Below are 16597 nucleotides of genomic sequence, written 5' to 3' on the forward strand. Positions count from 1 at the left end.
GACTTAGTCCTGATTGAAACGGGTCTAGACCAAAACATCTTTTACCCCTGGATGTTTTTGCTTTGTTTCAATATAGCAGAAAATGTCCTGGTTTTGGGAACACCCAAATCCTAACCCCAACACATCCCCTTGTGATTTGGGTGCACTGCATAAGAACTGCATAGAAAACCATCTTAAAAATGGATTTCAAAAATAGCGATTTGGACATTTTGGCAAAAACAAAAAAACGTTCATCTGCCACTTTGTGCCACATTTTGGACGTTTTTCTGTTTGAAAATGAGCCCCTTAATCTGCTTGATAGGTAACTGTTCTTCATGCCTAAATTTTGGTATTTAGCAATATAAAGAGATAACAAAGTACTGCTGAAGAGTAATCTATTGCCAACGGGGAAAAATTAGTAGCTTGGTTTTGGCAGTTCTGTGAAAAATGAAAAAGCAAATAAGTTACTGGTATCTCTAATTAAATTTTAACCTCCAGGTACTACTATTGCTACACGTCTCACATGTATTTAAAATATGAAGGTACAGGTGACCGAATAATGCAATATTAAAGATTTGAATGGCTTCCTTTCTGATCTAAACCATCCTGGTCCCACATATTGAAAGGGGTTGGGGGGGGGGGGGGGGGGGGGAGAGAGGAAGAGTTACAAAAAATCAAAGGATCCTACAGATCTCATGTAAGCTCAGCAGCCAGCTTCCCTACCTAACCATTATTTCTAGAACTCTCTGCAAAATCTTTAACCTCCTGGGAAAAAATAAAGTCCAGTTTTCTTCTTATAGATGGGTTTGTTTACCCTCAACTTAGGATTCATCTATTGTAATTGCAATAGCTAATTATTATCTTCCAATTGCTTAGAAACTACAGTGTTAACAAGCATTGCTATATGTGTTTTTATAAATAATGGTGGTGAAATCAATCAGAATCAAAACCCAAAGCCCTTGAGTGGGCTTGCTGAAAAGTCAGGATTTGAATGTATGTAAATCAGCCAAAAAAAAAACCCACACCATGAAAAACATTCTTTTTTTGATATAAAACATTTGATTGTGTAGGCGCAATTAGACTCTGAGTGAAATACAATTATATTCAAAACTGCTATTATATACAGTTGGTGGCAGGCCTTTCAGTGGTTGCAGTCTTTTGTTCTGGAATAATCTACTACTTGCTTTTTGCTTTCTCAGTTGTCTCTCTCACATTAAATTCTGTCTAAAATCAAAACTTTTTGAGTACAGCTGAAGGTTGGTTGAAGTGTACCTGATCAAATATATTGTGTTATTGTATATTCAGAGCCTCATTTTGCATAGAACTTAGGTCGGGATGTTGTGCTCATTTCTGGTAGTACTGTATGAAAGGCTCTGCTGATAGAGAACTTTTTCTAAAATAACCTGCAAGAATACATAGGCATTTGCTGGCATGTGCAGTAGGGGCAGCCATTTCTGAATGTACTTGTTGAAAAAATTGTTGGCAGTTACATATGGAAGTGGCGCTCTTGCCACTTCCACATTCAGTTGCCCCATGTTATAAACTCAGAAGTGTGTGTGTGCTACCAATTAAACAGTGAGGGCACAATGAATTTTTATGAGAAATTGTACTCTAAGGATAGGAAAGCAGGTATGCAGGAGTTAGTTTCGTATGTTCGGAATCCTAGATGGCCAGTATAGACATCAGATGTGCAAGAAAAGAATTAATGCACTGACAGCAATTGAGGAGATGTTATTCCCTCAACTAAAGCCCCAGGATTAAATGGTCTGACTGGGGAATTTCATAAGAAATTTGGGGGGCCTTTTACTAAGCTGCGGTAAAAGGGGTCCTGCACTAGCAGTGGCAGCTTTTTTTTGCCACGTGCCAGGGCCCCTTTTACTGCAGTGGGTAAAAAGCCCCAAAAAAGAAATGGCTGTGAGGTAAGCTTGCACTTGCTGTGCAGCCATTTTGGAGGGAGTAGTTACCGTCACCCAATGAGGTAGTGGTAAGGGCTCCCGCGCTAACCTTACAGATTAATGCTGGGTAACTCCCCGCGGAAATATTTTTCAAATATTTCTGCTAGCGCCAGAAATGCCATGCGCTGGGGGTGGAGCTACCGCTGGTGCCGGTGTTGAGTCGGCAGTAGTTACGGATTGCCACGTGGCAACCCTTTAGTAAAAGGGCCCTTTGGGGATGTGGTAGCAGGAGATTTAACCTATTTGTTCAATAATTTGTTGGAGGGTACTAGTTGACCAGCCTTGACGAGGACTGCTGTCGTAACCATGGTTCCAAAAGAGGGGAGGGATAAAACACTCTTGTGGATCATACAGACACATATCTTTGCTGAATGTGGATGCTAAAATATTGACCAAGGTATTGGAAGAGCGTTTAGCTAAAGAAACAGGAAATTTGATATATATAGATCAGACACATTTTACCAGGTAGGGAAGCAGGTGATAACTGTAAAGAACATTGCAGTTGTTTTGGATAGCATACCAGCAGATCATCCCTGTGGTAGAAGTTTGAAAATGTGTAAAGAAGGCTTATGATAGGGTAGATTGGGATTATTTGGGTTACAGGGAAATTTTAGCACTCAGGCTAGTAAGATATATGATGGACCTGTTGTGAAAGTAGGAGTGAATAATGGGTATTCGCAGTCATTTAGATTACAGAAGTAAACTAGGCAAGGGTGTCCCTTTGTCTCCTGTACTGTTTGCATTAGCTGTGCAGCCTATTAGGGGTGTAAAAGTAGGGAACTGTGAACATAAGATTACAGATGATTTATTATATGTGGCTTATCCATTTTTGGCAATATCAGCTTTAGTACAGGAACTGAGGAATTCTGAGGATGCATCAGGCTTTAAAGTTAATATGGATAAGTCTTGAGGTTATTAATGTGACTGTGGATGAGTGTGAGGCTCTTAGATTGAAAGAGAAATCTGCCTTCTAGTGGACCAAAGATTTAGCAAGGTATCTGAGTGTACAAATTAGTAAGGATTTAGAAGGATTGTATGATTATAACTACAAGAATGTGTTTCAGAGAATTAGGAAGGACTTGGAAAAGTGGTGTCTGGACCATCTTTCTTGGTAGGATCAGATAGCTACATAAGTATTGTCATACTGGGACAAATCGAAGGTCCATCAAGCCCAGCATTTTGTTTACAACAGTGGCCAATCCAGGTCACAAGTACCTGGCAAGATCCGAAAACAGTAAAATACATTTTATGCTGCTTATTCTAGAAATAAGCAGTGGATTTTCCCCAAGTCCATTTTAATAATGGTCTATGGACTTTTCCTTTAGGAAGCCATCCAACCCTTTTTTAAACCCCACTAAATTAACTGCTTTTACTACATTCTCTGGCAACAAATTGAGTTTCTCTGATTCATTTTAAATTTACTACTTTGTAGCTTCATTGTGTGCTTCCTAGTCCTAGTATTTTTGGAAAGAGTAAACAAGCGATTCATGTCTACCTGTTCCACTCCAGTCATTATTTTATAGACCTCTATTATATCTCCCCTCAGCCGTCTTTTCTCCAAGCTGAAGAGCCCTAACTGCTTTAACCTTTCCTCATAGGGAAGTCGTCCCATCCCTTTTTCGTCGCTCTTCTCTGTACCTTCTCTAATTCCACTACATCTTTTTTGAGATGTGGTGACCAGAATTGAACACAATATTCGAGGTGCGGTCGCACCAGGGAGCGATACAAAGGCATTATAATGTCCTCATTTTTGTTTTCCATTCCTTTCCTAATAAAACTTAACATTCTATTTGCTTTCTTAGCCGCCATCATGCACTGAGCAGAGGGTTTCTATGTATCATCAATGATGACACCTAGATCCCTTTCCTGGTCGATGACCCCTAATGTGGAACCTTGCATTACATAGCTATAATTTGGGTTCCTCTTTCCCACATGCATCACTTTGCACTTGCTCACATTAAACGTCATCTGCCATTTAGATACCCAGTCTCGTAAGGTCCTCTTGTAATTTTTCACAATCCTCTTGCGATTTAACAACTTTGAATAACATTGTGTTGTCAGCAAATTTAATTACCTCACTAGCTGTTATTAAGATGCATGTGCTCCCGAGAGCACTATCTTTTTGGGTTTATTTTTCACGTTACTTGTGAAAATTACTAAAGGTGAAGGTTACAGCAAGATATTTGTTATTTTGTGTGGAGTGGGAAGAAACCTAGGTCCCCTTTTACAAAGGTGTGCTAACATTTTTAGCGCATGCTAAAAATCAGCATGCGCCAAACGCTAAGACATCCATGAATAGGGCCTTATTCTATAAAGGTTATGCTCTTACATTTATGCTCCTAAATTACAAGCATACTCTATGCTCCAAAATAGCTAATGCTCATAATTTAGGAGCATAATTTTAGGAGTGTACATTAATCTCATAAATTAGGAGTATAAATTTTAGAAGCCCATAATGGACATTTAGTATGCACTAATAACACTAGCACCTTTGTAAAAGACCTCCCTAGAGTCTAAAGTGAGACTTTGTATTGGGGTAAGGAAGACGGAGGTTTCTCATTACCTAATTGGTGGACTGGAAAGAGTGTGCAGGGAATCAGGTGGTGAAAAATTACCTGCAGATTATGTGGAGCGGGGAAAGGCGTAGAATTAAAAAAGAGATCATTGATCCTTTCATTAGATCATGATTTGGAGGTTTGGGAGGAAGTTTTAAAAATGAAGGATTCTCTGGGAGGGAATTTGATAGAGCTGCTTGCTAACAAAGGATAGGTTGGGTTGGGAAAACAGATAGAAAGGTGTTACAAAGGCAGTCAGAGAAGGGGTTAATACAGCCAGTTAAAAGAAGGAGGTAGGTTTATTCTTTTAGGAAGTTGCATGAGTGGTATGGCTTGTGCGGAGGTGATTCTTTAGATATGAAAAGGGATGGTTTAGTAAAGATGATAAGGAAATTGAAAATTTCTTTGAAATGTGGGATATGATGTCATCTTGTAGGGGAGCAATCACTAGATTGAACAGATATTTGAGGGGTATCAAGATGGTAACTTGTAATTTTATGAAGGCGTCGGAGGAGGATTTGGAAAGTTTTTTTCTGTGAGGTGAGAAAACCTTCTGTTTGTGCATCCTTGTCAGAAAATACTTTAAAATTTTATATCGATGGTATATGACCCCAGTTAAAATAAATAAAATGTATGCAGTGGTCACTGGTTTATGTTGGAGACTGTGGAGAGGTTAGGTCACTTTGGCATCTTAGGTGGTTGTCCCAAAGATACAGGTTTTTTTTTGTTTTTAATGAGCTATCAGCTAGGTAATTTAGTGTTGTAATTTGTTTTTAGACCCCAAATTATTGTTATTAGGATTGATGTTTTTAATGTTATCTAGGGGCAAAAAAAAAGTTGTAACAATGGGGTTGGTGGCTGCTGGATGTGTAATTACTCAGTGTTGGAAAAGTATTAAGGCTCTGACTTTATTAAGCTGGAAAATAAAAATAAGCTATATTGTAAATATAAAAATGTTGACTGATATGAGGAAAGATTGTTATAATGCTTTAGCTGAGGAGTGAAAATGTATTACAATGGATTTAAGGAAATGGTAGTGTTTGTATATCTACTTTTGCTGTTTGAAACATATTTTGGATTTAAGGGGGCTGTTTACTAAAGCTTAGCTCAAGTTATCTGCAGCAGGGCCCACAGGAATAAAATGGGCCCTGCTGCAGATAAATCGAGCTAAGCTTTAGTAAACAGGGGTGGGGGGAAGTTTAAAAAAATTGGCAAGATAGTATTGTGAGTATAAATCATTTTGCAAATAGTCTAGCTTACAAAGGTAGATCTTAAATCATTACTAGAGCTACAAAGCACAGGGAAAGTCTGTGTAATGTAATTAATACTAGTAACTAGAGAGGGCAGAGAAAGCATGATTAACAATCTAGTCAGGGCAGGAAGGGAAAAAGGGTTCATGTGCTCTAAGGACACAAGCAAGATGAAGAAGAGCTGTGCAAAGACATGCTTGAGCAAGATTTGCCTATGCAAGGAGTTGGATAGATGGGGAAATCACAGGAACTCTGGAGAAATTCAGATAGTTTGCACTATTCTGATAGAGGAGAGATACACTGAAAGGAACAGAAACCACCTTCTGTCTCTTGGGGGCCCTTTTACTAAGCTGCGTAAGTGCCTACGTGCGCCCAATGTGTGCCAATTTGGAGTTACTGCCCGGCAACTGCGTGGCTCTTGCAGTAATTTCATTTGTGGCGCGCATATGATAAAATTTTTATTTTCTGGCACGCGTCCGCTACGCGCGCCAAGTGGCATTTGACGCGAGTAGGTCATTACCGCCCGGTTAACGCTTGAGACTTTACCTCTAACTCAATGGCTGGTGGTAAGGTCTCAGACCCAAAATGGACGCGCACCAATTTTTATTTTGCCGCACATCCATTTTCGGCAAAAATTTAAAAAAGGCATATTTTGCAGACGCGCTAAAAAATGGATAAACACACGCCTACACTACCACAGGCTATTTTTCAGCACACCTTAGTAAAATGATCCCTTGGTTATTTAGTAGGTATAGAGGCATATTTTCAAAGCACTTAGACTTACAAAGTTATAGGTTACTATGGAACTTTGTAAGTCTAAGGGCCCTTTTTACGAAGGTAGGCAAAAGAGGGCCTACACTGGCGTCAGCGCATGTTTTTCACGCATGCCGAGGCCCCCTTCTACCGCAGCAAGTAAAAGGGAAGTCTCTCTTTCCTGTAGGAAATGGTCGTCCGGCCATTTCGGAGGGGAGCCCTTACCGCTACCCATTGAGGTGATGGTAAGGGCTCCCGCGCTAACCGGATTACCACTGGGTACACTCTGGTGCTACAAAAAGTGCTGGATATGACGGCACGCTGGGGGTGGGAAGTACTGCTGGGCTGCTGCGGTAGCCCGGCGGTACTTCCTCTTTAGCGAGCGGTAAGCCCACGATGGGCCTACTGCCACTTAGTAAAAGGGGACCTAAGTGCTTTGAAAATGAGCCCATAGATTATGATTTGAAAAGAATGTTGTTCGACAATGAGTAAGCATTATTTGCATGTAGGGGGTAATTCTGAAAAGGCGCTAGGATGCTGCAAGCTAAGCTATAATACTAATGCAAGCCAGAATTTCAATGACAACATTTAGGCGTGGCCATTAAAGCGAATGCTACATACCTGTAGAAGGTATTCTCCGAGGACAGCAGGCTGATTGTTCTCACTGATGGGTGACGTCCACGGCAGCCCCTCCAATCGGAAACTTCACTAGCAAAGTCCTTTGCTAGCCCGCGCGCACCGCGCATGCGCGGCCGTCTTCCCGCCCGAAACCGGCTCGAGCCGGCCAGTCCAGTATGTAGCAAGACAATACACTTCAAGGGAAGACACAACTCCAAAGGGGAGGCGGGCGGGTTTGTGAGAACAATCAGCCTGCTGTCCTCGGAGAATACCTTCTACAGGTATGTAGCATTCGCTTTCTCCGAGGACAAGCAGGCTGCTTGTTCTCACTGATGGGGTATCCCTAGCCCCCAGGCTCACTCAAAACAACAACATTGGTCAATTGGGCCTCGCAACGGCGAGGCCATAACTGAGATTGACCTAAAAAATTTACCAACTAACTGAGAGTGTAGCCTGGAACAGAACAAACAGGGCCCTCGGGGGGTGGAGTTGGATCCTAAAGCCCAAACAGGTTCTGAAGAACTGACTGCCCGAACCGACTGTCGCGTCGGGTATCCTGCTGCAGGCAGTAATGGGATGTGAATGTGTGGACAGAAGCCTACGTCGCAGCTTTGCAAATTTCTTCAATGGAGGCTGACTTCAAGTGGGCTACCGACGCAGCCATGGCTCTAACATTATGAGCCGTGACATGACCCTCAAGAGCCAGCCCCGCCTGGGCGTAAGTGAAGGAAATGCAATCTGCTAGCCAATTGGATATGGTGCGTTTCCCTACAGCCACTCCCCTCCTATTGGGATCAAAAGAAACAAACAATTGGGCGGACTGTCTGTGGGGCTGTGTCCGCTCCAGGTAGAAGGCCAATGCTCTCTTGCAGTCCAATGTGTGCAGCTGACGTTCAGCAGGGCAGGAATGAGGACGGGGAAAGAATGTTGGCAAGACAATTGACTGGTTCAGATGGAACTCCGACACGACCTTTGGCAGGAACTTAGGGTGAGTGCGGAGGACTACTCTGTTGTGATGAAATTTAGTGTAAGGGGCCTGGGCTACCAGGGCCTGAAGCTCACTGACTCTACGAGCCGAAGTAACTGCCACCAAGAAAATGACCTTCCAGGTCAAGTACTTCGGATGGCATGAATCCAGTGGCTCAAAAGGAGGTTTCATCAGCTGGGTGAGAACGACATTGAGATCCCATGACACTGTAGGAGGCTTGACAGGGGGCTTTGACAAAAGCAAACCTCTCATGAAGCGAACAACTAAAGGCTGTCCTGAGATCGGCTTACCTTCCACTTGGTAATGGTATGCACTGATTGCACTAAGGTGAACTCTTACGGAGTTGGTCTTCAGACCAGACTCAGACAAGTGCAGAAGGTATTCAAGCAGGGTCTGTGTAGGACAAGAGCGAGGATCTAGGGCCTTGCTGTCACACCAGACGGCAAACCTCCTCCAATGAAAGAAGTAACTTCTCTTGGTGGAGTCTTTCCTGGAAGCAAGCAAGATGCGGGAGACACCCTCTGGCAGACCCAAAGAGGCAAAGTCTACGCCCTCAACATCCAGGCCGTGAGAGCCAGGGACTGGAGGTTGGGATGCAGAAGAGCCCCTTCGTCCTGCGTGATGAGGGTCGGAAAACACTCCAATCTCCACGGTTCTTCGGAGGATAACTCCAGAAGAAGGGGGAACCAGATCTGACGCGGCCAAAAAGGAGCAATCAGAATCATGGTGCCTCGGTCTTGCTTGAGTTTCAACAAAGTCTTCCCCACCAGAGGGATGGGAGGATAAGCATACAGGAGGCCCTCCCCCCAATCCAGGAGGAAGGCATCCGACGCCAGTCTGCCGTGGGCCTGAAGCCTGGAACAGAACTGAGGGACCTTGTGGTTCACTTGAGATGCGAAGAGATCCACCAGGGGGGTGCCCCACGCCTGGAAGATCTGTCGCACTACACGGGAATTGAGCGACCACTCGTGAGGTTGCATAATCCTGCTCAACCTGTCGGCCAGACTGTTGTTTACGCCTGCCAGATATGTGGCTTGGAGCACCATGCCTTGACGGCGAGCCCAGAGCCACATGCTGACGGCTTCCTGACACAGGGGGCGAGATCCGGTGCCCCCCTGCTTGTTGACATAGTACATGGCAACCTGATTGTCTGTCTGAATTTGGATAATTTGGTGGGACAGCCGATCTCTGAAAGCCTTCAGAGCGTTCCAGATCGCTCGCAACTCCAGAAGGTTGATCTGTAGATCGCTTTCTTGGAGGGACCACCTTCCTTGGGTGTGAAGCCCATCGACATGAGCTCCCCATCCCAGGAGAGACGCATCCGTGGTCAGCACTTTTTGTGGCTGAGGAATTTGGAAGGGACGTCCCAGAGTCAAATTGGAGCAAATCGTCCACCAATACAGGGATTCGAGAAAACTCGTGGACAGGTGGGATCACGTCCTCTAGACCCCCAGCGGCCTGATACCACTGGGAGGCTAGGGTCCATTGAGCAGATCTCATGTGAAGGCGGGCCATGGGAGTCACATGAACTGTGGAGGCCATGTGGCCCAGCAATCTCAACATCTGCCGAGCTGTGATCTGCTGGGACGCTCGCACCCGCGAGACGAGGGACAACAAGTTGTTGGCCCTCGCCTCTGGGAGATAGGCGCGAGCCGTCCGAGAATCCAGCAGGGCTCCGATGAATTCCAGTTTCTGCACTGGGAGAAGATGGGACTTTGGGTAATTTATCACAAACCCCAGTAGCTCCAGGAGGCGAATAGTCATCTGCATGGACTGCAGGGCTCCTGCCTCGGATGTGTTCTTCACCAGCCAATCGTCGAGATATGGGAACACGTGCACCCCCAGCCTGCGAAGCGCCGCTGCTACCACAGCTAGGCACTTTGTGAACACCCTGGGCGCAGAGGCGAGCCCAAAGGGTAGCACACAGTACTGGAAGTGGCGTGTGCCCAGCTGAAATCGCAGATACTGTCTGTGAGCTGGCAGTATCGGGATGTGTGTGTAGGCATCCTTCAAGTCCAGAGAGCATAGCCAATCGTTTTGCTGAATCATGGGGAGAAGGGTGCCCAGGGAAAGCATCCTGAACTTTTCTTTTACGAGATATTTGTTCAGGGCCCTTAGGTCTAGGATGGGACGCATCCCCCCTGTTTTCTTTTCCACAAGGAAGTACCTGGAATAGAATCCCAGCCCTTCTTGCCCGGATGGCACGGGCTCGACCGCATTGGCGCTGAGAAGGGCGGAGAGTTCCTCTGCAAGTACCTGCTTGTGCTGGAAGCTGTAGGACTGAGCTCCCGGTGGACAATTTGTAGGTTGTGAGGCCAAATTGAGGGTGTATCCTTGCCGGACTATTTGGAGAACCCACTGATCGGAGGTTATGAGAGGCCACCTTTGGTGAAAAGCTTTCAACCTCCCTCCGACAGGCAGGTCGCCCGGCACTGACACTTGGATGTCGGCTATGCTCTGCTGGAGCCAGTCAAAAGCTCGCCCCTTGCTTTTGCTGGGGAGCCGCGGGGCCTTGCTGATTCGCACGCTGCTGACGAGAGCGAGCGCGCTGGGGCTTAGCCTGGGCCGCAGGCTGTCGGGAAGGAGGATTGTACCTACGCTTGCCAGAAGTATAGGGAACAGTCTTCCTTCCCCCGAAAAATCGTCTACCTGTAGAGGTAGAAGCTGAAGGCTGCCGGCGGGCGAACTTGTCGAATGCGGTGTCCCGCTGGTGGAGAGACTCTACCACCTGTTCGACTTTTTCGCCAAAAATGTTATCCGCACGGCAAGGCGAGTCCGCAATCCGCTGCTGGATTCTATTCTCCAGGTCGGCGGCACGCAGCCATGAGAGCCTGCGCATCACCACACCTTGAGCAGCGGCCCTGGACGCAACATCAAAAGTGTCATAAACTCCTCTGGCCAGGAATTTTCTGCACGCCTTCAGCTGCCTGACCACCTCCTGAAAAGGCTTGGCTTGCTCAGGGGGAAGAGCATCAACCAAGCCCGCCAACTGTCGCACATTGTTCCGCATGTGTATGCTCGTGTAGAGCTGGTAAGACTGGATCTTGGACACGAGCATAGAGGAATGGTAGGCCTTCCTCCCAAAGGAGTCTAAGGTTCTAGCGTCCTTGCCCGGGGGCGCCGAAGCATGTTCCCTAGAACTCTTAGCCTTCTTTAGGGCCAAATCCACAACTCCAGAGTCATGAGGCAACTGAGTGCGCATCAGCTCTGGGTCCCCATGGATCCGGTACTGGGACTCGATCTTCTTGGGAATGTGGGGATTAGTTAATGGCTTGGTCCAGTTCGCAAGCAATGTCTTCTTCAGGACATGGTGCAAGGGAACAGTGGACGCTTCCTTAGGTGGAGAAGGATAGTCCAGGAGCTCAAACATTTCAGCCCTGGGCTCGTCCTCCACAACCACCGGGAAGGGGATGGCCGTAGACATCTCCCGGACAAAGGAGGCAAAAGACAGACTCTCGGGAGGAGAAAGCTGTCTCTCAGGAGAGGGAGTGGGATCAGACGGAAGACCCGCAGACTCCTCGTCAGAGAAATATCTGGGATCTTCCTCTTCCTCCCACGAGGCCTCACCCTCGGTGTCAGACACAAGCTCACGGACCTGTGTCTGCAACCTCGCCCTGCTCGACTCCGTGGAACCCCGTCCACGATGGGGGCGTCGAGAGGTAGACTCCCTCGCCCGCATCGGCGAAGCTCCCTCCGCCGACGTAGTCGGGGAGACTTCCTGGGAGGTGGCCGCGGTCGGCACCGCACGCGGTACCGACGTCGGGGACCTCAACCTGGGCGATGGGCCAGCCGGCGCCACGCTCGACGGTACCGGTGGCGCAAGCACCACCGGTACCGGAGGGGTAGGGCGCAACAGCTCTCCCAGAATCTCTGGGAGAACGGCCCGGAGGCTCTCGTTTAGAGTGGCTGCAGAGAAAGGCTGAGAGGTCGATGCAGGCGTCGACGTCAGTACCTGTTCCGGGCGTGGAGGCTGTTCCGGGCTGTCCAGAGCGGAGCGCATCGACACCTCCTGAACAGAGGGTGAGCGGTCCTCTCGGTGCCGATGCCTGCTGGGTGCCGACTCCCTCGGCGACCCAGAGCTCTCGGTGCCGACACGGGGGGGAGACCGGTGTCGATGCTTCTTCGATTTCTTCCGAAGCATGTCACCGGAGCTCCCCGGCACCGACGAGGAGGACGTCGATTCCATCCGTCGCTTCCTCGGGGCCGAGACTGAAGAAGGTCGATCTCGGGGGGACTGTACCGCAGGAGCCCTCAGGGTAGGAGGAGACCCACCCGAGGGCTCACCGCCACCAGCAGGGGAATGGACAGCCCTCACCTGCACTCCACCCGATGCACCACCGTCCGACGACATCAGCAGACGAGGTCCTGGTACCACCGACGTCGATGCAGCTATCCGATGTCTCGGCGCCGATGCAGAGGCCCGATGCCTCGATGCACTCGATGCAGGGGCGGCCGAGGAAGATGGTCTGGACGCTGACGACGTCGATGCACTCGAAGATCCCGGTGCCGATGCCGACGAAGAGCCCGAGAACAACACGTTCCACTGGGCTAGTCTCGCTACCTGAGTCCGCCTTTGAAGCAGGGAACACAGACTGCAGTTCTGAGGGCGGTGCTCGGCCCCCAGACACTGAAGACACGACGAGTGTCGATCAGTGAGCGAGATAACCCGGGCGCACTGGGTGCACTTCTTGAAGCCGCTGGAAGGCTTCGATGTCATGGGCGGAAAAATCACGCCGGCGAAATCAAAAGCCGAAATGGCGAAATTTGAAGCACCAAATTTAGAGGGAGAAAAAATCTCGACCGAGGCCGAAAAGAGGCCTTCCCCGACGACGAAAGAAAACTTACCGGGGCAAAAAAGCTGGAAGTACGGGGAGGATTTACACGAAACCCGGCGAGGGGTTTCCGGAGCACTTCCCGACTAAGGTAAAGCTTTCCCGAAGGAAAAAAACACGCTCAAAACAAATTGGACGCGCGAGGTCGACTTTCCGGGGCTCGACACGGCGAAAACACGACCGTACCAAGTGCGGACAAAAGAAGACTGGCCGGCTCGAGCCGGTTTCGGGCGGGAAGACGGCCGCGCATGCGCGGTGCGCGCGGGCGCGCGAGGGCTAGCAAAGGACTTTGCTAGTGAAGTTTCCGATTGGAGGGGCTGCCGTGGACGTCACCCATCAGTGAGAACAAGCAGCCTGCTTGTCCTCGGAGAATGCCATGTCAATGGTTGGTGTAAATTCAACTAAATGTTGCAGCTGAACACAAAACTGACAGTATTCTAGAAACTTAACATGCAAGTGCTGGACATGATCCTGACTCATCCATGCCCCTCCCCAAGTACAAGGTCCCTTGCAATTGCACCCTATAGCTTTTGCGTACTAAGTTTGTAGAATAGTGACTAGGTACAGTTACATGTGTAACTGCAAATTAGTGCCAATTAACACCAAATAACTTCAGATATTAACTAGATTCTATATATGGTGCCTGAAAATTCTATACGAAATAAATTTACGCCTAAGCGTATTCTGTAAACAGTGCCTAGATTTAGGGGTGGTATACAGAATATGCTTAGTTGATATCCCAGCATCTAGAACTACACGCATGCATTTACACCAAGGGAAACATGGTGTAAATACCGATGCATATATTTAGGCTAAGAGAGGCATATACTATAACAGTGTGTGTAAATTTTGGAATGCCCACAAAATGCCCAAAATAACACAAAAACCCTGTAAAAAGACATTCAAAATCTATATAGCAAACTTACCAATCATAACTTTAACCCACCTATGAAAAGATAGTACTATAAGTATTACCCTGGGACCTAGAGCACCAATATACCTACTATTAGGAAACTAGAATAAGCTTAACTGCACAGACACTGTAAGCCAGCGATCCTTCACCTCATTCACACACACAGAACATGGACAGATCCTCACCTAATACAAAATAGAGGACCACAAAAAAAAATATGTATACAAAAACTGAAATGGAGACCCTTCCCTCTGCCCAAGAAAGCCAAACTCTATAAGCAATGCAAATGGTGGCTGGTTCAAATCCCGCTGCTGCTGCTGCTCCTTGTGGTCTTGGGCGGGTCACTTGGCCCTCCATTGCCTCAGGTACAAACTTAGATTGTGAGCCCTCCTGGGACAGAGAAATATCCAGAGTACCTGAATATAACTCACCTTGAGCTACTACTGAAAAAGGTGTGAGCAAAATCTAAATAAATAAATACTGTTAAAAGAAAAACAGAAATGTATTTTCTCCTGTACTCTGCAAAATACAAAAATAGAAAAAAATCTGTATTTCCCAAAGCAGACAAACCCCAATCCTTAAAAAGTAATAAATAATACTTATCTTTTCTACCTTTGTTGTCTGGGCATTTTTCTAATTGAGCTGGTCCCTGTCTTTTTTTCCACTTTCCTTGTGTCATTCTTCTCTTACATTATTTTCCAGGTTCGCCCTTCCATGTCTTCTCTTTCCTCTTTTCTTCTTTTCCTTCTTTCTGTCTGCCACTGTTTTTTTTAATGGATTTTTTCCCACTTTTCTCAGTGTTTATATCTGCCCATTTGTTTTTATCCTCATTCTCCCTTTCTCTCACCCTCTAGTCCTTAGTCTCCTTTTCACCTCTCCTCTACCTACCAGCTTTTCCCATCTCCCTCTCATCCCCTCTCTCCAAGTCTCATTTCCTTCTGTCTCTCTCCTTCCCCAGTCTCCTATGACTCACCTCATCTTTCTCCTAGCCATTTCCATCCTCTGTACTCACCCTCTTCACCCTCTCAGCTCTCACCTACACTCCACTACCTCTCCTCACCATCCCCAGCTCCATTCCTGTCTCTCTTTCCTTCCTTTGCTCCCAGGCTATTCTCAAACCCATCTCCTATTGCCTCTCTTCCACCACTTTTTAACACCATTTCTACCCTCATTCAGTTCCTTCAGAGACTCATCCCCTTCCTCTCATCCCACCCGTACCCCCATCTCTTTTCAGTGCTTTTCATCCTTTTCCCAGTCTTCTAAGCCATGTCTCAACCTTTTCCCCCACTTCATCCCCTTCGCATACTCCTCATTTAACACCCTATTTCCCCAACCCACCAACACACCCCTGCTCAGAACTACCACTGCCAAATCCTCACTATCCCCTCAAATTTCCCACTCTATCTCTCCCATCTATAATTTCCTGCCCTGCCCCTCAACAATTTTCCTCTCAATCATCAAGTCCTAAACATCTTCTACTCTGTTCCCCTTCCCTCTTCCCCACCCCGAGTGTCATTCATCTTCTGCTTTGTTCCCCTACCAAATGCCATTCATATCTGCTCTTTCTAGGTCTCCTGTCCAGTTGACATTTTTTCTCTCACCATGTCCACCTTCATTGCCTCTGTGACCCTATCTTTCCTCAGCGTCTCCCCTTTGTGTCACTGTCTTCCTCCGCATGTTCACCATCACTTTTCTTGTCCCTGTCACTCCCTGTGTACTGCTTCTTTCCTTCTTTTCCTTTTCTCCTGCACTCCACCCCAGGACTTGCATCTCTCCCTCTCCTCTGCCCCATCCCCAAGGTACTGCATCTCTCTCACCTACGCGGACACAGGAAGTTGTGTCAGAGGAGGCGAGACACAGCAGAGGAAATGCTTCTGGGGCTAGCTGAAGGCAGCTTGTTCTCCTTACTGACACTGCCGGTAGTCCACAGAAATGCTGGAGGACCGCCAAGAGGGAGAAGGGAAGGATGAAGGAGATACCAGACCATACAGGGCAGGAGGAAGACTATGTAATGCCAATCATGACTACCAAAAGAGAGGTGGCAAAGGGGTGACAAGCCATTTGTTTGAGGTGGCACTTCCCACCCTGTAGCAACACCTATGACTATGGAAAACACTTATTTCCTTCATTTGTGTTCTCAAAGACTTAAACATTAAGGGTGGTGACAATATTTTGCATTAGGCAGCAAACGAAGGGGTAGTTTTAAAGGGACTTATGTGCACAGAACAACTTTCCACAATCTTAAGTAGGGGATTATTAAATTGTTCTAGGAATATGCGCGCACAGATCTATGTAATAGCAATGAATAACAAGTATTTTTGTGCACCATACAAGTAGGCATTGCTGGGAGCGGAGAGTAGATGGAATTGGACCAGATGAGCACTTACCTGTGCATTTTATAAAATAAACGCATATGCACAAATTTTTACTGGCACATACAGGCACACCTTTGCACCTGCTGCAGAAATTTGAGAGAGAATACTAGTGCACTACTGGGGCTGAGTCTAGGAGCCTACTTTATAAAGACACATACTGTGTATGTTGCCTATACAGAGAATGCACACAAAAGGCACATTTTTTTCACGTGTTCTCTAGATGTTACAAAAACCATTCCCTCCATATAAAACCTTCTTATGAATGACTTATTTCATTTGCTTTTTGTACACTCAAAGAACTCTTACAGGAAACTAGAAACAGATACATGGTGTGCTTACAGCATAAATACTTGAAAATCATGCATATGAATTAAGCTCC

At 46.8% G+C, this 16597-nt stretch overlaps 1 protein-coding gene across 10 annotated transcripts in view; it reads right to left on the minus strand.

The window, feature by feature from the left end:
* MBNL2 (muscleblind like splicing regulator 2) overlaps positions 1 to 16597 on the minus strand; it is a 314090-nt gene that overhangs the window by 34191 nt on the left and 263302 nt on the right. The window lies entirely within an intron of this gene.

The sequence above is a fragment of the Microcaecilia unicolor genome, chromosome 4 (genome assembly GCF_901765095.1).
Source record: "Microcaecilia unicolor chromosome 4, aMicUni1.1, whole genome shotgun sequence".
NCBI lineage: Eukaryota > Metazoa > Chordata > Amphibia > Gymnophiona > Siphonopidae > Microcaecilia > Microcaecilia unicolor.